Here is a 7892-nt window from a genome sequence, read left to right on the forward strand (position 1 = left end):
AATATGTAGAAAAATTAGGAACATTCTAATTCAGAAGTGAATAGACTCTGCAAACACAATGAGTGTAGCATCCACCATGGCTGCAAGCCTTTAACTGAAGGTCCAACTACATAGCTGCTTTACAATGCTGCTAGAAGGGCCACAACGTTTTATATCACATCAAAAACACCTCAGGCTTCTGAGATGATAATGAGTGTTGGGTCCATAGGAATAAATTGGTGGGTAGGAGAGACATGTATTACTACTTAGGACTTCTCATGACCCCAGAGTACATATATACATATTTTTTGTGTTTCCCTTCTGTGATGACAGTTGCTTTTCCAAGAACACTTACTCCTTGGGATTTCAGAAAACAGTTCACTTTCAGTGAGGAAACGTAGGGTTACTTCTTACTTGATGAATCTTGGAATTCTATCGTGTTCTTTTTTTCAACTCTTATTCCTCACATACTCAAAGCATATAATATCTTGTCTGCATTAAGTCTCTTTTCGACAGATAGGAAATATCCATATCCTAGTATTGACTCTCTGTTTCCTTAGAACACCAAAAATTCATATGTATTTCATTAAAATTTTGCAGATGCCAATCAATGTGCTACATCTTTCTAATGATTATTCTCGTATGATTACACATTGGTGGCCTGTAATTGCTTTATATGCTTTTTGGTGATCTAATTGTGCCATCAGGTGTCCCATCCATAAGAAGTATTGGGTCCACATTTAATAAACCTTCATAGACATTCTCCTTGATTTGTGCATTCTAGGTGTTCTATCAGTAGTAATTCCAGATAGTAATTCCAGATAGTGATTCATTATGTTCCAGAGGAGAGGAATGTAGACAATATCTCTAACCTCCTTCTCAGGAATTGCCTAGCAGACACTCCAGACAACTGCAGAAACACATCTAAATTGGTTCTTGTTTCAGCTGAGATATCTGACCACTGAGGAAACCATACTGTTTCCTTCTGTGAGTGAAACAGAGGGAGAAGGTATGATCCAGGTTTCAGATGCAAACCTATCTGCAAAGGGACTCAGGAATAGTGAAAATCATGTGCAAAACTTCAGTAATGAAGATGCATCAAACATAAAAACAATAACACAAGGAATTACTGTGCATTTCTGGTTAATAAAACAAGGCCCCAGACAGATGTGAATTTGGAAATAATCCACAAGGAAAAAGTGTGTGAGAATGCTAGAAATCAATGTGTTCATGTATTTTGGATAAGTCTGACATAGTTCAACAGATATTGCATCAGAAGAGGACATGCTACAATACGCACATTGGTTTACCTTAGGAGCAGACTCTCATGCCATCTCTCAACAATTTCAGGGCCCAGAATTTTGTGAAAATATTTCGTTATATGAGGAGGCTGTCTCTGTGAAGCCATATGGATTAAGCAGGCTGTAAGACTTCTGTAAATTGTCACACATGATAGCCATCAGCATCCCATCAAACTAGACTATGAGGTGAAGACTTATGGACACCACTCTGACAAGAACAGAATAAAAAATGCCAACTTAAGTCCTTTCAGCACCCTGAACTCTATGGAGAACTGTTCCTTTATAATGAGATGTTGCCCTGAGGGTGCTGCCCTATGAACTGAAAGACCCAAAGACTTACCACCAATTATGGTCAGTGATAGAAGAGAAACCATGTAACTGACTGGTTCAAGCTGTTTAATTCTGGAATATTAGGCACAAATGATTCATGGTCCTGAAGTTAGAACAAAACATACATGAGTAGATTGTCTTTCTGTAGCTTGAATTTTTGTGATAATATTTGTAGTTACACTTCAGAAATTTAAACAGGCATATTGACATAATACTATGTAGTGTTCTTGGATTTTCTCATTCCTGGAAGCACCTTCCAAATTCATCCTTCCTTGTGAAAACATTCAACTCCTGTAAAGCTTTGCTAACACATTGTCTGTCCAAGAATAAGAAGATCCTGAATTCAGAGGGGTAGAAAGAGAGAGAGAAAAGTATCTTAAGAGATATATTCTCTACCCATGAGGATCCTTGTGAAAAGATTATGTCTCCTCTTTCATTCTCTTAAATACTTTATGGTAAATATATTGGGTTGAATTTCAAATTGACCTGACTTTCATCTTCTGAATGTGAAACATTTTTCCTGAGTTATACCTAATCTATGAGTGTCATAGTTGTTAGTCCTCTTTCTTTTGACTCCTGTGTCTGAGTGTCTCAGGAATTCATACATGAACACCTGAGGGAATACAGCTGAACTCAAGATCCACTGAGCTTCTCTGAGTTCAGGTGCTCTCCCCCAGTTGTCACAAGATGAAAGCTATAAAGACACAGGTCTGTCCTTATTTTGTGTATTATAAGCAGGAACAGCTAGAACTTGATTCACCCAAGCAGAGCCTGGCATTGAGAGAGACATTGACAATCATATATGCATAATTTAAAATCAGTCTATCTAATATCGAGTCAGCATCACCTAAGAATCAGAGCCATTTCTCCCTGCAGCTGAGCTCTGTGAGCACTGAAGTTGCAGGGATGCTGGTGCTCATGACAGACAAGGCCACCCCTGTGTAAGCCTTGACAAACCAACCTGCAGGGGATCTCAGAACCAGAAGGGGGCACAATGGTACCAAGAATCCACAGTAAAATTATGAGGTTTGAGTGGAAGCTACTCTGTATTCTCTGTGGTATCCTAACTTAAAATCTACTAGCTGCTCTGCACCTGCTGTGGTTGACATGTGATGTTTCCATGCTCAAGAACAATAAAAATTATTTATTAAATTTTCGGAGGTTTAAATTTTCTTACTTATTTTACTCAGTTTTCATTTACCATACGTATTCATGCAATATATTATAATTACTGATTTCCATCTTCTAACTTTTTCTAGATCCTTCCTTCTTCCCTAACATCCAGCTCTTTCACTCTGTAGAAAGCAAACACATAAACAAAAAGGTTTAAAAATAGGATTAAAACAAGAAAAAAATACAAAGAATACAGAAACACACAAATAAACACACAGAGAAAGAGAGATAGGGATAGAGAGAGAGAGAGAGAGAGAGAGAGAGAGAGAGAGTGAGAGAGAGAGAGAGAGAGAGAGAGAGAGAGAAACCAAAACTAATGTACACCAAAACAACCAAAAAATTTAAGCAATTCAACCCTCGAACCATAGTACTAAGCAAAAACATATTAGATGAAAAATGCAGTATAAATTCATATGCTAGAAAATATCTACAAACATACAATTGCGGTCCTTTTGTGTTGGCCATCTACTCCTGGGCATGAATTCACCCTTAAGAGTGGTTAATATACCTAATGACACTCAATTACAGTAAACTAATTCTTCCTTCACAAGCAAAAATTGCTGAAACTTCTTCCTTTGGGTTAAGAGCTTGTGTCTGTCAGTCTCCCTCCCTCTCTCATCAATGGAAACACATTTGGATCGAATCTTTGCAGGCATTGTGCATGCTTTCATAATCTCTGTAAGTTCACTTCTGCTTCAGTCCTGTTATGTCTCTAAGATATTTTCCTTAGGAAACATAATCTGCTCTGGCTCCTTCAATCTATTGAGTTTTTATTTGTTTCCAGTCTAACTATTGAGTTTTGGGGGTCAACTAAGGACAATTTCAATACCTTATACTGATTTTATACCTGTCAGGTTTCTCTGACCACTAACTCATAGAGAGTTATTTTAATTTGGCATTGAGATAATAAATTAATAACTCATGTTTTTGGAAAGCAGCACTGTTCACCCAGGAAGGTACCTTTGTTGAAAGGCTCACAGGTTAAAATCAAATTCATAGTTAATCCTTGTACTTTCTGCTCAGGTTTCTGCAATAACCCAGATAACCATAGATCATGATAAGAACAGACCACTGATATAGCACTAACAGCTAAACTACAAGTCTTATCTAGATATGACAAGATTTGTCCACAGTTTTTTTAATTCATTAGTTTTTATGTAAATGCTCCCTCATCATGTTATTATCTTAACACTAAAATATTGTCAACAAAGGAAAACTGCAAATTTAGAACAAGACAATTATTTACTGTTTATTATTTCAACACGTTCTGTTATTGAAGCAAAAAAGTAATATATGTTTTTCGTTATTGCATAGTATACTTAACTTTTCTGTAAGCAATATAACTTCATTTTGTCATGCAACACACACTCCATGTAGACTACATCTTTATTTTTTATTTCTGCTGCAAGATCCTATATTTACACATAGCTTTCTTATCACCCCTAATTTTGGCTTGCCTTATACCAGTTACTGATTTCTCAATCCCCAAGTGCCCCTTCATGCTTGAGACTTTATTTCTCCAGGGTTCCCCTCCGGTTTTCTTTTGTCCCTGTTTTATTATATTTCTCCACTAATACCTCAGGCACTAATGACGCATCTCTAGTCAGTTGGCTTCTACAAATGAAACCCACAAAGCAAGTATTCAAATCATGGAATCACATTGATGACAGAACATGAAGCATTTGTGTTCATGAACATGGGTGACCTCATTCAGCATTTTCATTCCAGTTTCATCCATTAATTATATAGTTCATAATTCTTGTTTTACTACTGAGTTATAGCCCATTGTTTATGTGCCCACCTTTCATTATCTATTTGTCCTTTGGTGGAAATCTAGGTTGATTCCATTTCCCATCTGTTGTGAATAGAGTAGCAATAAATATTGATGTGCAAGTGTCTTTACAGTAAGCTCTAGAGTCTTTTGAGTATACTTGGAGGGATAAAGCTAAAGCACAGAATAGTTTTATTTAGTATTTTTGATGAAATTTTCAAAGTCAGGACACTAGTGTATACTGTCATCAACAGTGCATGATGATCACCCTTTCTCCATAACCAAGTATGCATTTGTTATCATTTATTTTCTTGTTCATAGTCATGTTAACTGAGGTAAAAATGGAATGTTAAAGTTGTTATGAACTGCATTTCACTGTGAGATAAGGACTGTATCACTGTATGCCATAGAGAAACCAATCAGAAATGGAATGGAAAATTCTCCCTTCATCTACCTTTCCTAACGTGGGAAGGCGTTATTCAGTCTGCATTGGGAGAAAGGACATCAATGATCTTCTAAAGTACCAGATTTTGTGGTCTTCAATAACAGCCTTCTAGTAAGATATACCCACTAGTGCCTGAGAGTTATGTGATGATCAACTTTAATCTAACTATATTCTTTGAGTAATTCATTGTAAATATTCATCTCAGGTAAACATGTTCAAAAGCCCATGGCTTGGGGTAAAATAGGCCCTAGTAGACCCTACCCAAGTTTCATTGATAACAGTCATGTTGTCAAATTGCAATATAAATATTTATTTTTACAACGAATAGATTAGTCCTGCTCTCAGCCATGCTCAAAAGAACTTCCGTGTGCAGTGAGTAATAATTAATGTAAAACTTTCATACCTGGTCAAAGTGCTAATAATGGAAAACTGAGTACTCATCTATAGATGAGCCATCTGTATCCACTTTAAACCAAAAACTAAGGGACCTTCACAAAAAAGATGTGATCAAATTTAAGAACCAAAATATGGGGTGGGTAGTCATGAAATACTGTCTTCAGGACCTGACATAGCTACTATACATATGAACTCTCAGCATCAACAGTTACCAGCTCATGATCTCAGCAAACCAAGCAAGTCAACATTACAGCACGAGAGTCTTTGAAGTAACTGAGTGAGTAAAGATGTCTACTTGTAAGCTTGGAAATATTGCTTGAATTGCTTTGTATCTACTTGGTAGAAATGAGAATTGAATTTCATAATCTCTATTCCATGGTTTTTATAGGTATCTTGATTTATTTGTGCCTTGCTTTCACCATTAAACACAATGTAACAATAAAAAAAATAATAAATGGCTCAGTGTCCCCTATTTTTAGAAATATTTCATAGGATTGGCTTCATAGATTGCATAGATTTTCCATTGCACCAGTTTTTCTGAATAGAATACTTTCTGTAACCATGCAAGGTCTAAAGTGAAAATTGTAAAACACCAAACCAGTCACAAAACCATTGACACTGTAAATGTCTGATTTTTTGCCGTACATGTTGGACACTTTTCTTTCTACTGGGGTGATTAATTCAGGCTGATGATATGGTTCTTGCCTGGTGTTATTGTAGCTTGTTATGCCATATTTTATGGATTTTTCTGGAATGTCTGCAATTTTCTAGGTGGAGACAGAACAGGATGCATCTGTGGGAGACAGAAGTATGGGTGAGAGAGAAGAATAGCAAGAAACTTTGATTGGGATGTACTTTATGAGAAAACAATTAAAAATTTGAAGAAATATCGCAACATACTAGACAGGGATTCTTCATCAAATTCAGTTCATACTCCAAACTTTGACTCTAATGGTATTGAATGAGTGATGAAAAAAGTATAATCACTTTTGGGAAGGTCTCTAGAGGCTCCTTCATCACCTTCTTTACTATGGAACGACACACCTATTTTTATATACATAGCACAGCTTGGACTTACTCTGCTATTATGAATCAAAACAAAGACTTTTTGGAAGGTTCCAAAGAATTCAGAGTAACATAGTTGGGGATAGACATGATCACAATATAATTTATACATGAAGGAAAATTTTATAGAATAAGCACAATTATTTTGAAAAATGAAGATAACAATTTAATATATGTTTAGAGTTTTTATACTTGCCCATTTTACACTGTGCTTATTTCCCCTACAACTCCTACCCTTTATTATTGATATTCTTGTTTTTGCTATATTCTGCTAAAGAGTTTCATTTTTAAGCTGTTAGATATTTGCACAAATAGTTCTGTGTACTTATCCAATATATAAAAACTACTTAGAGTTTCATATAGTATCTGTATTTCATACATAATTTTAATTCATACAGTTGTCTCCAGTTACATTGATTTTCTGAAAGATGGTATAAGTTTCTTATTCTTTCCAATGACCTATTCCTGTTGTGTCACACATACAGTCATGTCTTCTTTGTGCAATCTTCTCCTGACAGACATGAAGCTTATTTCCATAAGTTATGATAGATGGTGCTGTATTAAACATTAATGTGTAAATATTTCTGAGATGTGCTTCTTTCGGTCACTTCAGTTAGTTTTTCTATTGAACCTTCTGATATAGCAAATATTAAACATTTGAAATGAGGCTATAATTTCTAAAAATTTAGCAAGTTTTTAAACTTCACCACCATCATCATCACAACTTCCTTCTCTAAATCAAGAAGACAACCTTGTCACAAAGTGGAGAAACTGCCTCAGGCCAGTTATCTATTGAGAGTTTAGGTCCTTATTGTTACACCCACAGCATCTGCAGAGCTGAGGGAATGGTGTGAGATATATTTCTTCAGACAGGATCAGGCCTTGAACTTCACCATTGTGTTGCTTGACTCAAGTGTCCTACACCACCTTCTCAAACTGAACTAGGTGCTTATTTAAGAAGTTCCCTGTTCTTGAATAGGCAAATTTCCTGAGTCTATTATTGTAAATACAAGAATGTCCACACCCAACAACAACATACGATCAGTGCCTTCTCCACAGTCACTGAGCACGCTAGGCCCACACCATGGAATGGAGCTATATCATTCTCTTCTTGTGTCAGTAGTGACAGGTAAGGGTTTTCTAATTCCAAACCTGAGGAGAAGACAGGGACTGAAGTGACAAGGTCTCTAACAATCTACTCTATTTCTTCACAGGTGTCTACTCCCAGGTACAGCTTAATCAGTCAGGGCCTGAACTGGGGAAACCTGGGACCTCAGTGAAGTTGACCTGCAAGACTTCAGGCTTCACCTTCACTAGCAACTATGTTAGCTGGGTGAAACAGAGGCCTGGACAGGGCCTGGAGTGGATTGGATGGATTTATCCTGGAAATGGTAATACTAAGTACAATGAGAAGTTCCAGGGCAAGGCCACA

The sequence above is a fragment of the Myodes glareolus genome, chromosome 11 (genome assembly GCF_982192425.1).
Source record: "Myodes glareolus chromosome 11, mMyoGla1.1, whole genome shotgun sequence".
In the NCBI taxonomy this organism is placed as follows: Eukaryota; Metazoa; Chordata; class Mammalia; order Rodentia; family Cricetidae; genus Myodes; species Myodes glareolus.